This window comes from Stegostoma tigrinum, chromosome 4 (genome assembly GCF_030684315.1).
Source record: "Stegostoma tigrinum isolate sSteTig4 chromosome 4, sSteTig4.hap1, whole genome shotgun sequence".
Lineage (NCBI taxonomy): Eukaryota > Metazoa > Chordata > Chondrichthyes > Orectolobiformes > Stegostomatidae > Stegostoma > Stegostoma tigrinum.
In genome coordinates, this window is record NC_081357.1 from 130,685,335 (window position 1) to 130,701,180 (window position 15,846).

At 46.8% G+C, this 15,846-nt stretch overlaps 1 protein-coding gene across 12 annotated transcripts in view; it reads right to left on the bottom strand.

Annotated features, from left to right (window-relative positions):
• dtnba (dystrobrevin, beta a) overlaps positions 1–15,846 on the bottom strand; it is a 537,031-nt gene that overhangs the window by 351,101 nt on the left and 170,084 nt on the right. The gene's annotated exons all lie outside the window — the stretch shown is intronic.

The window sequence follows — 15,846 nt, forward strand, 5'->3', positions numbered from 1 at the left end:
AAAGCTGAGACTTCAGGTCAGGACTCTTCTTCATTTTCTAGTCTTCTGATTTCCTGCTCCTGCTCCTCTGATGCTGCCTGGCCGCTGTGTTCCTCCAGCTCCACACTGTTATTTCTGACTCCAGCATCAGCAGCTCTTACTTTCACCAAGGTGTTAAGATGCTTTTGGGTGATTTTTCTTTACTGCTTTTATTACACTTCAGAATCTTCCTTGGAATGGATCTTATAACTCATTTCCCTTTTTGACAAGTATCTGGATCAGTAGAAACTGTATTGCTTAAGAATCTTCAGACAATGGAGCTCTTATCAGCTCTTATTTCTTAATTTAGTTAGCTCAATTTCAAATCCAATAGATCTGACCTCAGATGGGTCTAAAGTAGTGCTGGCGAACAATCTTTGACATCTCTCTGCCTCAAGTCTATGGATTAGTGTTAAATTATTAAATTAGATAACAGGAATCCTGCTGGAGCACAGCCATAGTATCCAACCAGAAAACTGATTATTCTGTCTAAGGGTCTAGAAGAATGAACATACATTTCTCATTTCTGACTTTGCAAGAATGTTTTGCTTAAAATGTTCCCTTATGCTTATTACCTACATTTATAATTACATTAAAATCCATCTATGACCCCTTCATCACATTGGATTTGGCTATATAAACCAGAAAATCCCCATGTTTAACTCCCGATTCACATTGATAAAACGGCTTTGAAAATGAGAATTTCTCACACATTTTCACTTTTGAAAGGCAACTATTGATCAGTCTAACATTCACACTTCCTCTGTAGGTACAACGTTTCCTGTGACCACTCCCATCAGAATTCATCATTTAATCTTCTCTGTTCTGAGGAAAGGTCATTGGACCTGAAATGTTAACTCTCATTTTTTTCCTCACATGTTGCCAGACCTGCTAAGCTTTTCTGACAATTTCTGTTTTTGTTTCTGAATTATAGCATCCATGGTTCTTTCAGGTTTTATTTAATCTTTCTTGTTTTCCAATTTGTCCCTTTTTGATCTTTTTCCAACCTCCTCCCTTGCACTCGCTTGAAAATTTCTAACTTTTCCCAGTTCTAATTGACGGTCATCAGCTGAGCAAAAGCCCTGTTCCTCTCCCAACAGATACTATCATTTCCAGAATTTTCCATTATAGAAAATACCCTAACCCTAACCCTAAAAGAAAAGCACAAGAACAACTCTCATCCATGGCAGCCAAGCCTGCAGTAATTGTCTCTCAGGCTCTCTTGGTGCAGACTGTTGATGCTGTTCAATTATCTGACATTCTCCAAAATCAATAATACAGTAAACCAGGAGAGTGAAAGGAGTGAGGAAATTATAATCACTAGGCAAGTGGTACTGAACAACCTGATAGAGCTGTGGTTTGACAAATTTCCAGGTGCCAACAGATTTCATCCTTGGATCTGAACTGACATAGCCAATGAGGTAGTAAATAATAAAATGTGGAGCTGGATGAACACAGCAGGCCAAGCAACATCTCAGGAGCACAAAAGCTGACGTTTCGGGCCTAGACCCTTCATCAGAGAGGGGGATGGGGAGAGGGAACTGGAATAAAATTTATTCCAGTTTTATTCCAGTTCCCTCTCCCCATCCCCCTCTCTGATGAAGGGTCTAGGCCCGAAACGTCAGCTTTTGTGCTCCTGAGATGTTGCTTGGCCTGCTGTGTTCATCCAGCCTCACATTTTATTATCTTGGAATTCTCCAGCATCTGCAGTTCCCATTATCTCTGAGGTAGTAAATACGTTGGTATTAACTTGCTAAAATCTATTAGATTCAGAAAAGCGTCTACCAGACTGTAAAGTAGTAAAAACTCACCCTTTATTCAAGGCAGCAAGGAGGCAGAAAGCAATTAACTACAGGTCGGTTAGCCTGATGCATGGTTCAAACACTCTCCCCAAGAGAATCACTGAGGAGGTTAGAGCTGGCGGCTTGGAAAACTTTGAGGTAATTGAGAAGAGTCAGCACGATTTTGTAAAAGGAAATTTACGTTTAACCAATACACTGAAATGCTGAACGAGTAAGATGTGCTGCGAAAAAATGGGAGCACTCTGATGTTTACAATTCGATTCCCAGAAGGCATTTGATAACAGCCCACAAAACAACGTAGGGGATAAAGTGTAGGGATAATCTACTGGCATGTGGTGGCCAGCAGAAAGCAGAGCACAACACGTAAATAAATGGGTCATTCGCCAGTTGGCAGGATATGGGGAGTAGGGCTCTACAGGGGTCTATGCTGGCCCCTCAACATTTAACAATTTATATCTATCACTTAGAAAGGGGTTTAAAAGCATGTTGGCAAAGTAGTCAGATAATTATCAGTCGGATAATGTACAGACAGATTTTTGTAGGTCAAGTGAGTTGGCAAGAGTCTGGCAGATGGAGTATAATGTGGAAAAAAGTGATATTGCTCACTTTGACAGGAAAAATAAAAAAAAAGCAGAGATTATCTAAATGAGGAATGATTCAAAATTCCAAGGTGCAGAGTGATCAGGAGTAAAATCGCCTTGGTCCTACCAGACCATACAATTGCTATCTCATAAGATGGAGGTGACTGGTAGGGAATTTAACCTGAAGATCACCACACCTCAGGTGTGGCAAAAGGTTGTGAAGGAGAGTTCATCATGGTAATCTCCATCAAGTGGGAACACAACCCACGCGACTGGCAACCAGCTACACTAGCGAGCTGAAGGAAAAAATCAGGGTGGAGTTACAATGAGTAGCTAAAGGCAGTGAATGGAATGCACTCCTTTTTTACAGCAGGAATAGAAATTAAAAGAAAGCACATTCTATTTCAATTTTACAGGGCATTTGTGAGTCCCCTTCAACTACTGTGTGCAGTTTGATCTCCTTGTTTAAGGAAGGACTAAAAGCATTGGAGGGGATTCACAGGAGATTTACTTAATACCTGAAACAAGTGGGCTGTCTGAAGAGGATAGATTGGACAGGCTTGGCTTGTTTTTACTGGAGTTTAGAACAGCAGGTGTGATTTCATTCAAATTTGTAAGATCCGGAATGGACTTGACACACTGGACAAGGGAAGGATATTTTCTGTTGTGAGTAGGTCTATAACTCAGGAGCAATGCTTTAAATTAGAGGTCATCCTGAATGTGAAAGCTGAAGGGAGATGCATTTTCTCAGACGCTGTGCAGGTTTGGAACAGTCTCAGAAAGCAGTGGAAGAGGAGCTCAATGGAAATTAAGGTTATTGGGCGGTAGATGTGAATATGGAATTCGCAATAAAAACAGATGAGACAAGATTTCATTGATGAGTGGAAGAGGGTTGAAGGACCTCTGCTCTAGATTTACAAGTGACTTGAATCAGTCACTTTCACTGAAAGAATTTGTAAGTGAAATCAGTAGTTCCATTTGCTGCAATTTAATCATGGATCATCTGCAATTAAAACTTGTTCATGGAGTGTCATTGGCTACTCCATCCTTCATTGTCTTTGAGGTGAAATGCCTCAATTCCTGGCATGTAGTGGCACCCACAGTTCTGTTCGGGAGGGAATTCCAGAATTGCCTCCCAGAAACTGTGAAAGAAAGAGTGATATATTTCCAAGTCAGGATGGTGAGTCCCTTGGAGGGAAACCTGCAGGGGTTGGCGTTCTCTCGGACTTGCGGACGTTAACCATCAAGGTGACCCTGGTTTGAAGGTGCTGTGATCGGAGCCTGGTGGGTTACTGAACTGCATCTTGTAGATGGTACACACTGCTGCTACTACGCATCAGCAGTGAAGACAGTAAATGTTGTGGGTGGTGGACAGGGTGGACTGCTTCATCCTGGACGGTGCTGAGCTTCTTGAGTGTTGTTGGAGCTGCATTCACCCAGACAAATGGCGAGTATCCATCACACTCCTGACTTGTGCTTTTGTCAATGGTATACAGGCAAATCAAATCAAATTACTGAATTCAAATTCAACAGCAACACTGGCATCAAGACTTGTTAAAAAATAATTATTCTGACTCACAAACACACAAACAAGGGACCGGGCCCTGTGAGCCTGCTCTGTTCTTTAATAAGATTATGGCTTATCTGATTCTCACCACAACTCTAAATTCCTGTATATCCCTGATAATTGTTCAAACTCTTGGCGGTCAAGAATCTATCCACCTCTGCCAAGGCATTAAAAATATGTAACCATTTTGCATCCACTGCCTTTTGAGGAAGGAATTTCCACGGATTCACAACCCTTTGAAATTAGAGTGATAATATAGCTCAGAAAGGGGACATTTGGTCCATCTTGTCCATGTCAACTCAAAGACACTCCAGATGCTCTTTGTAATCCCACCTTCATGCACACAGCCCATAGCCCTGCAGCTTAAAGTACAAAAAGTGCAGATTCAAGTTCTTTCTGAAAGAGTTTAGAGTCTCTGCCTTCAGAAACTAACTCAAGTAGTGAATTCCAGACACCCATCACCCTCTATTAAAAAAACTTTTCTTCACATCCCCCAAATCCTTCTGCCACTTTGCTTGAATCTATGACCCCTGGTTTTTGAACTCTCTAGCAAGGGAAGCTGGTTCCAGCTGCCTACGTATACCCCTCACAATTTTGTATACCACAATCATGTCACCCCTCAGCCTTCTCCATTCCAAGGAAAACAACCCCAACCTCTCCAGTATCTCCTTGCAGCTACAGGACTCCAGCTCTGCGCACATTCTTATAAATCTTCGCTGCACGGTGCCCAGAAAAATTATGTCCTTCCTACACGTGGTGACCAGAACTGCACACAATACTTCAGTTGTGGCCTCACCAGTGACTTAGACACTTTTATCATTATATGCCTACTTCTGTATTCTACACTTCTGACAATTTACGAAAAATGAAAGTTCCGTATGTCTTCTTTATAACCTTATCGACCTGCACTGCTACCTTTAGGGACCTGTGCACTTGCACATCAAGATCTCTTGCTTCATCCAACCCACTCAGTATATTCCTATTTATTGGGTATTCCCTTTTACTGTTTGACCTGCTTAAACTTGTCAGAGTGGAACTCCATCTGCTTGCCTGCCCATTCCACCAACCCAACTTTACCATGTTGGAGCTTACAGCTATCCCCCACACTATCCATTATATGGCCAAAATTTTGTTCCGTCTGCAAATTTCCCAGCTGCGTTCCCCACATTAAAATCTAAATCATTAATGTATAAAACAACAGCACGGGTCTCAACACCAACGTTCCAGAACACTTCATGAAACAAATCTCCATTTGCAAGGGCAGCCATTGACCATTACCCATTGTCTCCTGTTACTAAGCCAACTTGGGATCCAATTCGACACATTCCCCTGTGCTACATGGGATTTCATTTTTGTTTGACCAGTCTGCCACATGGTACCTAGTCAAATGCCTGACACAAAATCCATGTAGACAACACCCACTGCACTATTCCCATCGATCTTCTGTGTCTCTTCCTCAAAGAATTCAATGAAATCTGTAAGGCATGATTAGGGGTGAAGCCATGCTGATTATCCCTGTCGAGTGTATGCCTTTCTAACTGACAGTTCATCCGACCCAGTCTAGGTCCCGTAGGATCTTATATGTTTCAATTCAGTCACTTCCGACTCTTCTAATCTCCAGTGGATACAGGCCTAGCCTGTCCAGCCTTTCCTTATAAAGGCAACATGCTCACTCCAGGTATTAACCTAATAAACCTTCCAGCACATTAAGAGATAGCAAGAACTACGTGAGTTGGAGTCAGAGATAACACAGTGTGGAGCTGGATGAACACAGCAGGCCAGGCAGCATCAGAGGAGCAGGAAAGCTGACGTGTCGGGCTGGGTTTCTGAAGAAGGGTCCCGACCCAATACGTCAACTTTCCTGCCCCTCTGATGCTGCCCGGCCTGCTGTGCTCCTCCAGCTCATCACTGCGTTGTTTCCATCACATTAATATCCTTCTGTAAGGGTATTAAAGGACATTCTGTAAGGTGACCAGTTTTACACAGTACTCCAGATGCAGTCCCACCAACGCCCCGTACAATTTTTGTTTAAATTCACTCACGGGTTTGTGTGTCTCACTAGCTAGATGGCATTTACTGCCCATCCCTAACTGCCTTTGAACTGAGTGGTTTGCGAGGCCATTACAGAATACAGTTGAGACTCAAACACATTGCTGTGGATCTGGAGTCACATGTTGGCTAGGCCAGGTGGGGATGGCAGATTTCTCTCCCGAGAGAACCAGACAAGCTTTTCAAATAATTAACAATGGTTTCGTGGTCATCAGTAGAATCTTAATTCCAGATTATTACCGAATTCAAATTCCACCAACTGCCATGGCAGCATTTGAACCCAGATCCCCAGAACATGAACTGCGTTTCTGGATTAATAGTCTAGAGATAGTACCGTTAGGATGTCATCTCTCCAATTTCAGCACAGCCTTCCTGCTCTTGCATTCAATTCTCCTCACCACGAAACAAAACATTCTTTTAGTTTTCCTGATTACCTGCAGACTAACCTTTTGTAATTCACGCATTAGGATAGCCAGATCTGTCAGTATCTCAGAGCTCTGCAACCACTCACCATTTAGATCATACATGTTCTTTTATTCTTTCTGCCAAAATAAACTCCAGTTACCAGATATTTGCCCATTATCTATCTTAATCTTTATTCCTTCATCAGATCATTATGTTCTCTTCGCAACTCACTTTTCTACTTCTATTTGTGTCATCAGCAAATTTAGCTCCCACACCTTTGGACCTTTCAACCAACTAATTTACATAATATACATTCTAGAAAGTTGAGGATCTAGCACTAGCCCCTGTGCCACAGCGTTTCCAACATCCTCCCAATGTGAAAAAGACCCATTTATTCCTACAGAGATAATGGGAACTGCAGATGCTGGAGATTCCAAGATAATAAAATGTGAGGCTGGATGAACACAGCAGGCCAAGCAGCATCTCAGGAGCACAAAAGCTGACGTTTCGGGCCTAGACCCTTCTGATGAAGGGTCTAGGCCCGAAACGTCAGCTTTTGTGCTCCTGAGATGCTGCTTGGCCTGCTGTGTTCATCCAGCCTCACATTTCATTTATTCCTACACTCTACTTTCTTATAGCCAGCCAATCTACTACCCAATATGTTAGCCCATAAACCATAGCTTTTATCCCCTGTAATAATTGAATTGAATCATTTATTGTCACGTGTATTCAATGTAGACATACAGTGAGTACAGTGTGTAACTTTACTGTACATACATGACACCAATCACATTAACTTAATCTAAGATAAGATAAAAAATCTTAAGAGAGTCTAATGTCCTTTCCACTGCCACAGTCCTCGCCATGCCTCCACCAGGATCCTGCTCCAGGCTTTCCAACCATCAGCATGCCTCCACCAGGATTCTGCTCCAGGCTTTCCAACCATCACCATGGCTCCACCAGGATCCTGCTCCAGGCTTTCCAACCATCACCATGCCTCTGCCAGAGAACCTGCTCCAGGAGTTCCAGACCTCACCATGCTTCTGCCAGAGAGCCTGCTCCAGGATTTCCAGACCTCACCATGCCTCCACTAGGATCCTGCTCCAGGCTTTCCAACCATCACCATACCTGTTCCAGAAAGCCTGCTCCAGGATTTCCAGACCTCACCATGATCCTGCTCCAGGCTTTCCAGACCGCACCATGCCTCTGCCAGTGAGCCTGCTCCAGGATATCCAGACCTCACCATGCCTCCACCAGGATCCTGCTCCAGGCTTTCCAACCATCACCGTGCCTCTGCCAGAAAACCTGCTCCAGGCTTTCCAAACCTCACCATGCTTCTGCAAGAGAGCCTGCTCCAGGATTTCCTGACCTCACCATGCCTCCACCAGGATCCTGCTCCAGGCTTTCCAACCATCACCACGCCTCTGCCAGAAAGCCTGCTCCAGGCTTTCCAGACCTCACCATGCCTCTGCCAGAGAGCCTGCTCCAGGATTTCCCGACCTCACCATGCCTCCACCAGGATCCTGCTCCAGGCTTTCCAACTATCACCACGCCTCTGCCAGAAAGCCTGCTCCAGGCGTTCCAGACCTCACCAGGCCTCTGCCAGAGAGCCTCCTCCAGGATTTACCAACCTCACCATGCTTCTGCCAAAGAGCCTGCTCTAGGATTTCCAGGCCTCACCATGTTTCTGCCAGAGAGCCTTCTCCAGGATTTCCAGTCCTCTCTCTTTGGCCTAGCACCTTAATATTTAATCTCAGATGATTTTGATCATGGTCAGTAAAGCATCACACACCTACATCCATCAGTATCTCATACCATAGGCGTTTGTTTTACAGGAAGCAAATTTTCCTTAATGAATTTGTAAGTTTGCCAATTTTCAACAAACCTTCTAGACATACAGAATATCAAGTTAAGGTGAACAGAACTGGTCACACATTATAGTCAATCAATTTGTCACCAGAGAACAGAAACCAGTTCAGCTGTTGGGGTACTATTCCTCATCACTCTCATGTAACTTAACTGCGGCCGAATGCTATTTATCTTCATTTTTATAAAATTAAGTGCCAAGTTTGCAAATACTATGCACTTAAATCAAAACAGATTCTGACTTGTCCATAAGTTAAGGTTTTATGAAATACTTCTCAACACCAATTCAGCATTAGGAAGCGTGAAACTAAAATGCTCTGAGTACAGAAATGTAACTGCACTGCATTCCAAAACTAATGAATCTTAGGCAATGGTGAAAACTGGAAAAATAATCAATTTTCTGATTGTCAGGGCATATTTCAATTTGTTAAACGTGAAATGAAAGATTGGAGAAAGGATGGAGGCAGCCACGAATCAACATCAAGCTGTCACCTTGGATTTATGTGAAATACATTGCCCCTGTACATACCTGCTGACAATGACAAACTGATCCATTTTATTAGTGCTGCGCAAAACACAGGCACAACTTGATATCTCCACCACCATTTGGCTTTAGAACAATAAAATCCATGCAACAGTGTTAATATTAATATTTTGATCAAGTCCCCACTTGAACAACAGGTTTTGAAGTGGGAACAGGTAATTTGGCATCTACTTACTTTAACCTTTAATAGTAAGAACAAATTTAAGTTGCCATATCTCCTATGACATGGATCTTTACAATGAGTGCTTGTGCATGTTAGAGAACATTATTAGGAATATTCAAGCACACGATCTAAGTAAGTCCAGTTCCATATGATTTAAATTGTATTCTTGAAGTTTTCACCAGTGGTTTGGACACCAATTTTGTCAGTGAAATAACTCCACCAAGGCCAGTATCCTGTCACCAACTCACCTTCGATTTACATGTGGAAAGTCCTTCACACTGACTCAGTTCCCTCAGGACCAGCTCTCAGAGGGAACAGGTGTCTGATACTTCTGTTTACGCCTGACAGCTAGGGCTCCCTGATTGGGCCAGGTTAACAGCCCCAATCAGGGAACACAGATTCTGTGAGGTCCATCTGGCTGACATCGTTCCAATCACTACACACAGCTATGCATTCTTCTGTGTAACAACAGAAATGAGACCACTTATTTACAAATGTTTGAAATAAACTTGGGAATTACATAACAAAGTGGCATAATGAGAGATAATAAAGTGTGAAGCTGGATGAACACAGCAGGCCAAGCAGCATCTTAGGAGCACAAAAGCTGACGTTTCGGGGCTAGACCCTTCTTAGGAAAAGGGGGATGGGGAGAGGGTTCTGAAATAAATACGGAGAGAGGGGGAGGCGGATCGAAGATGGATAGAGGAGAAGATAGGTGGAGAGGAGACAGACAAGTTACACCGGCGGGGATGGATCCTGTAGACGTGAGTGTAGGAGGGGAGGTAGGGAGGGGATAGGTCAGTCCAGGGAGGATGGACAGGTCAAGGGGCTGGGATGAGGTTAGAAGGTAGGAAATGGAGGTGTGGCTTGAGGTGGGAGGAGGGGATAGGTGAGAGGAAGAACAGGTTAGGGAGGCAGGGACATAGATAATAAAATGTGAGGCTGGATGAACACAGCAGGCCAAGCAGCATCTCAGGAGCACAAAAGCTGACGTTTCGGGCCTAGACCCTTCATCAGAGAGGGGGATGGGGAGAGGGAACTGGAATAAATAGGGAGAGAGGGGGAGGCGGACCGAAGATGGAGAGTAAAGAAGATAGGTGGAGAGAGTGTAGGTGGGGAGGTAGGGAGGGGATAGGTCAGTCCAGGGAAGACGGACAGGTCATGGAGGTGGGATGAGGTTAGTAGGTAGCTGGGGGTGCGGCTTGGGGTGGGAGGAAGGGATGGGTGAGAGGAAGAACCGGTTAGGGAGGCAGAGACAGGTTGGACTGGTTTTGGGATGCAGTGGGTGGGGGGGAAGAGCTGGGCTGGTTGTGTGGTGCAGTGGGGGGAGGGGACAAACTGGGCTGGTTTAGGGATGCAGTAGGGGAAGGGGAGATTTTGAAACTGGTGAAGTCCACATTGATACCATATGGCTGCAGGGTTCCCAGGCGGAATATGAGTTGCTGTTCCTGCAACCTTCGGGTGGCATCATTGTGGCACTGCAGGAGGCCCATGATGGACATGTCATCTAGGGAATGGGAGGGGGAGTGGAAATGGTTTGCGACTGGGAGGTGCAGTTGTTGGTTGCGAACTGAGCGGAGGTGTTCTGCAAAGCGGTCCCCGAGCCTCCGCTTGGTTTCCCCAATGTAGAGGAAGCCGCACTGGGTACAGTGGATGCAGCATACCACATTGGCAGATGTGCAGGTGAAACTCTGCTTAATGTGGAATGTCATCTTGGGGCCTGGGATGGGGGTGAGGGAGGAGGTGTGGGGACAAGTGTAGCATTTCCTGCAGTTGCAGGGGAAGGTGCCGGGAAGGTGGGGTTGGAGGGCAGTGTGGAGCGAACAAGGGAGTCACGGAGAGAGTGGTCTCTCCGGAAAGCTGACAGGGGAGGGGATGGAAAAATGTCTTGGGTGGTGGGGTCGGATTGTAAATGGCGGAAGTGTCAGAGGATGATGCGTTGTATCCGGAGGTTGGTAGGGTGGTGTGTGAGAACGAGGGGGATCCTCTTGGGGCGGTTGTGGCGGGGGTGGGGTGTGAGGGATGTGTTGCGGGAAATGCGGGAGATGCGGTCAAGGGCGTTCTCGATCACTGTGGGGGGAAAGTTGCGGTCCTAAAAGAACTTGGACATCTGGGATGTGCGGGAGTGGAATGTCTTATCGTGGGAGCAGATGCGGCGGAGGCGGAGGAATTGGGAATAGGGGATGGAATTTTTGCAGGAGGGTGGGTGGGAGGAGGTGTATTCTAGGTAGCTGTGGGAGTTGGTGGGCTTGAAATGGACATCAGTTACAAGCTGGTTGCCTGAGATGGAGACTGAGAGGTCCAGGAAGGTGAGGGATGTGCTGGAGATGGCCCAGGTGAACTGAAGGTTGGGGTGGAAGGTGTTGGTGAAGTGAATGAACTGTTCGAGCTCCTCTGGGGAGCAAGAGGCGGCGCCGATACAGTCATCAATGTACCGGAGGAAGAGGTGGGGTTTGGGGCCTGTGTAGGTGCGGAAGAGGGACTGTTCCACGTAACCTACAAAGAGGCAAGCATAGCTGGGGCCCATGCGGGTGCCCATGGCCACCCCCTTAGTCTGTAGGAAGTGGGAGGAGTCTAAAGAGAAGTTGTTGAGGGTGAGGACGAGTTCAGCTAGGCAGATGAGAGTGTCGGTGGAGGGGGACTGGTCGGGCCTCCGGGACAGGAAGAAGCGGAGGGCCTTGAGGCCATCTGCATGCGGAATGCAGGTGTACAGGGACAGGACGTCCATGGTGAATATGAGGTGTTGGGGGCCAGGGAATTGGAAGTCCTGGAGGAGGTGGAGGGCGTGGGTGGTGTCACGGACGTAGGTGGGGAGTTCCTGGACCAAAGGGGAGAAAATGGAGTCCAGATAGGTGGAGATGAGTTCGGTGGGGCAGGAGCAGGCTGAGACGATGGGTCGACCAGGGCAGGCAGGTTTGTGGATTTTGGGAAGGAGATAGAAATGGGCCGTGCGGGGTTGGGGAACAATGAGGTTGGAGGCTGTGGGTGGGAGGTCCCCTGTGGTGATGAGGTCTTGAATGGTGTTGGAGATGATGGTTTGGTGCTCGGGTGTGGGGTCATGATCGAGGAGGCGGTAGGAGGTGGTGTCGGAGAGTTGGCGTCTGGCCTCGGCGATGTAGAGGTCAGTGTGCCATACTACCACTGCGCCACCCTTGTCTGCGGGTTTGATGGTGAGGTTGGGGTTGGAGCGGAGGGAGCGGAGTGCTGCCCATTCTGCGGGGGAGAGGTTGGAGTGGGTGAGAGGGGTGGAGAGGTTGAGGCGGTTAATGTCTCGACGGCAGTTGGAGATGAAGAGGTCGAGGGAGGGTAGGAGGCCTGGGGGTGGTGTCCAGGAGGAGGACTTGTGTTGGAAGCGGGTGAAGGGGTCAGTGGAAGGAGGGTTGGGTTCCCGGTTGAAGAAGTAGGCATGGAGGCGAAGACGGCGGAAAAACTGCTCTATGTCCAACCGTGACTGGTATTCGTTGATGTGTGGTTGTAGGGGGACGAAGGTGAGCCCCTTGCTAAGGACTGACCGTGCGTCCTCAGTCAGTGGGAGGTCTGGGGGGATGGTGAAGATGCGGCAGGGCTCAGTGTGGCTGTCTTCTCTGGGGTTGCTGGCCAGAACGCCCTTGACCGCGTCTCCCGCATTTCCTGCAACACATCCCTCACACCCCACCCCCGCCACAACCGCCCCAAGAGGATCCCCCTCCTTCTCACACACCACCCTACCAACCTCCGGATACAACGCATCATCCTCCGACACTTCCGCCATTTACAATCCGACCCCACCACCCAAGACATTTTTCCATCCCCTCCCCTGTCAGCTTTCCGGAGAGACCACTCTCTCCGTGACTCCCTTGTTCGCTCCACACTGCCCTCCAACCCCACCACACCCGGCACCTTCCCCTGCAACCGCAGGAAATGCTACACTTGTCCCCACACCTCCTCCCTCACCCCCATCCCAGGCCCCAAGATGACATTCCACATTAAGCAGAGGTTCACCTGCACATCTGCCAATGTGGTATACTGCATCCACTGTACCCGGTGCGGCTTCCTCTACATTGGGGAAACCAAGCGGAGGTTCGGGGACCGCTTTGCAGAACACCTCCGCTCAGTTCGCAACCAACAACTGCACCTCCCAGTCGCAAACCATTTCCACTCCCCCTCCCATTCCCTAGATGACATGTCCATCATGGGCCTCCTGCAGTGCCACAATGATGCCACCCGAAGGTTGCAGGAACAGCAACTCATATTCCGCCTGGGAACCCTGCAGCCATATGGTATCAATGTGGACTTCACCAGTTTCAAAATCTCCCCTTCCCCTACTGCATCCCGAAACCAGCCCAGTTCGTCCCCTCCCCCCACTGCACCACACAACCAGCCCAGCTCTTCCCCCCCACCCACTGCATCCCAAAACCAGTCCAACCTGTCTCTGCCTCCCTAACCGGTTCTTCCTCTCACCCATCCCTTCCTCCCACCCCAAGCCGCACCCCCAGCTACCTACTAACCTCATCCCACCTCCATGACCTGTCCGTCTTCCCTGGACTGACCTATCCCCTCCCTACCTCCCCACCTACACTCTCTCCACCTATCTTCTTTACTCTCCATCTTCGGTCCGCCTCCCCCTCTCTCCCTATTTATTCCAGTTCCCTCTCCCCATCCCCCTCTCTGATGAAGGGTCTAGGCCCGAAACGTCAGCTTTTGTGCTCCTGAGATGCTGCTGGGCCTGCTGTGTTCATCCAGCCTCACATTTTATTATCTTGGATTCTCCAGCATCTGCAGTTCCCATTATCTCGGAGGCAGGGACAAGCTGGTTTTGGGATGGAGTCGGGGAGGGGAGATTTTGAAGCTGGTGAAATCCACATTGATACCATTGGGCTGCAGAGTTCCCAAGCAGAATATGAGTTGCTGTTCCTGCAACCTTCGGGTGGCATCATTGTGGCACTGCACGAGGCCCAGGATGGACATGTCGTTTAAGGAATAGGAGGGGGAGTTGAAATGGTTTGCGACTGGGAGGTGCAGTTGTTTACTGCAAACAGAGCGTAGGTGTTCTAATTGGTGAGAAATACTCAGCCTGAAATTTTAACAGTTTCAATAGAAGGGACAGGGCTGGATGCACGATAAATCCTGAAGCTCTGATTCTTCACCTGTCAGCTAAAAGTATGAAAGCAAAATACAGAAGATGCTAGAACTCAAAAACAAAAACAGAATATGCTGGAGAAACTCAGGAGCCCAAGCAGCAACTGAGGACAGAAACAGAGCTAATGCTTCAGGGTCACAAACCTGCAGCAGAATATACAGACTAGAACTTTAAATAACAATCCTGTTCTTTCTCCCACTGACAGATATGCAGTTCTGTCTGCTCTGAACGGCCACAATGTAAGGTTCTGTCTCAATGTAGATCCCTCAGAACATCAGAGGGTCTGGGGTCTCGCCACAACAGCAGCAAAAAACACCATAGATAGAGATTTACACTGAAAGGGAAGCGGAATCCAACTTATGTAATATTTTTCAGGTTTTACATTGCTTTGTTTTGTTATTTTTAAACATTATTATTTTTATTGATTTATGATAAGTGATTTCTTTTAAAGATTTAATATTGTTATTTAATAATTTGAAGGGTAATTAGTTTTCTTTAACGCTCAAGAATATTTAATACGTTCCAGTGAATGGGGGTAGTTGAGTGAGGTAAAGGAGTAAGAGGGGAGTGAGGTAAGTGGCAGGTGAGTAGAAAGTTAAGTTGGGTAGGGTGGTTGGGTAGGGTGTCAAGTAAGTACACGACAGCTGAAGGGAGGGTGGCCAGAGGGGATCAGTCATAAATCAATGCTTCAGTTTAATCACTCAGCTGTTACAACAGGTTGAATGCCTCAGACATTTGAACTGGTACAGGAACATAGAGACTACGGGCAGGAGTAGACCAAGTGTCCCTTTGAGCCTGCTCAATACGGTTAGGGTTGATCACACAACTCAGTAAACTGTTCCCTTTTCCCAATCTCCCCATACCCTTTGATCCCTTTAGTTCTAACTCCTTCGTGAAAACATTCAATGTTTTGGTCCCAAATAATTTCTGGGGCAGAGAATTCCACAAGCTCCCCACTGACTGGGTGAAGACATTTCTCCTCATCTCAGCACTTCACTGAAATCCTCCTGAAAATCCAAGTAAGGCACATTTGCTGGCTGCCTCTCATCAACTTGACAAGTTACATCCTTGAAAAATTCCAGTAGATTCTTCAAGCATGATTTATTTCCCCTTTTAGAATTGATACCGATCCTGTCCAATCCCATCACTGTTTTCCAAGTGCTCTGCTATTACATCTTTTGCAATGCACTCCAGAAATTTCCTCATTACCAACATCAGGCTAACCACCCTATAATTCCCTGTTTAATCTCTAACTCCTTTTTTGAAGACAGTGAGATTATATTACAGAAACTGTTCTAGAGTTTATAGGATCATAGGATCAAATTGAATTGAATCCCTACAGTGTGGAAACAGATCCTTTGGCCCAACAAGGTCACACTGACCCTTGGAGCATCCCACCCAGATCCATTCCCTTATAACCCATTTAAGCTACACATCCCTGAACACAACAGGCAATTTAGCATGGGCAGTCCACCGAACCTGCACATCTTTGGAATGTGGGAAGAAACCAGAGTACCCGGAGGAAACCCAAGCAGACACAGGCAGAATAAACAAACTCTACACAGACAGTCGCCCAAGAGTGGAATCAAACCCAGGTCCCTGGTGCTGTGAGGCACTGAGCTACCATGTCACCCCAAGGACCTTGAAAGATGACCACCAACACATTTCTAGGTTCACCTCCTCAGTAATCTGGGATGTAGATTATCAGACCCTGAAGATTTATTGGCCTTAA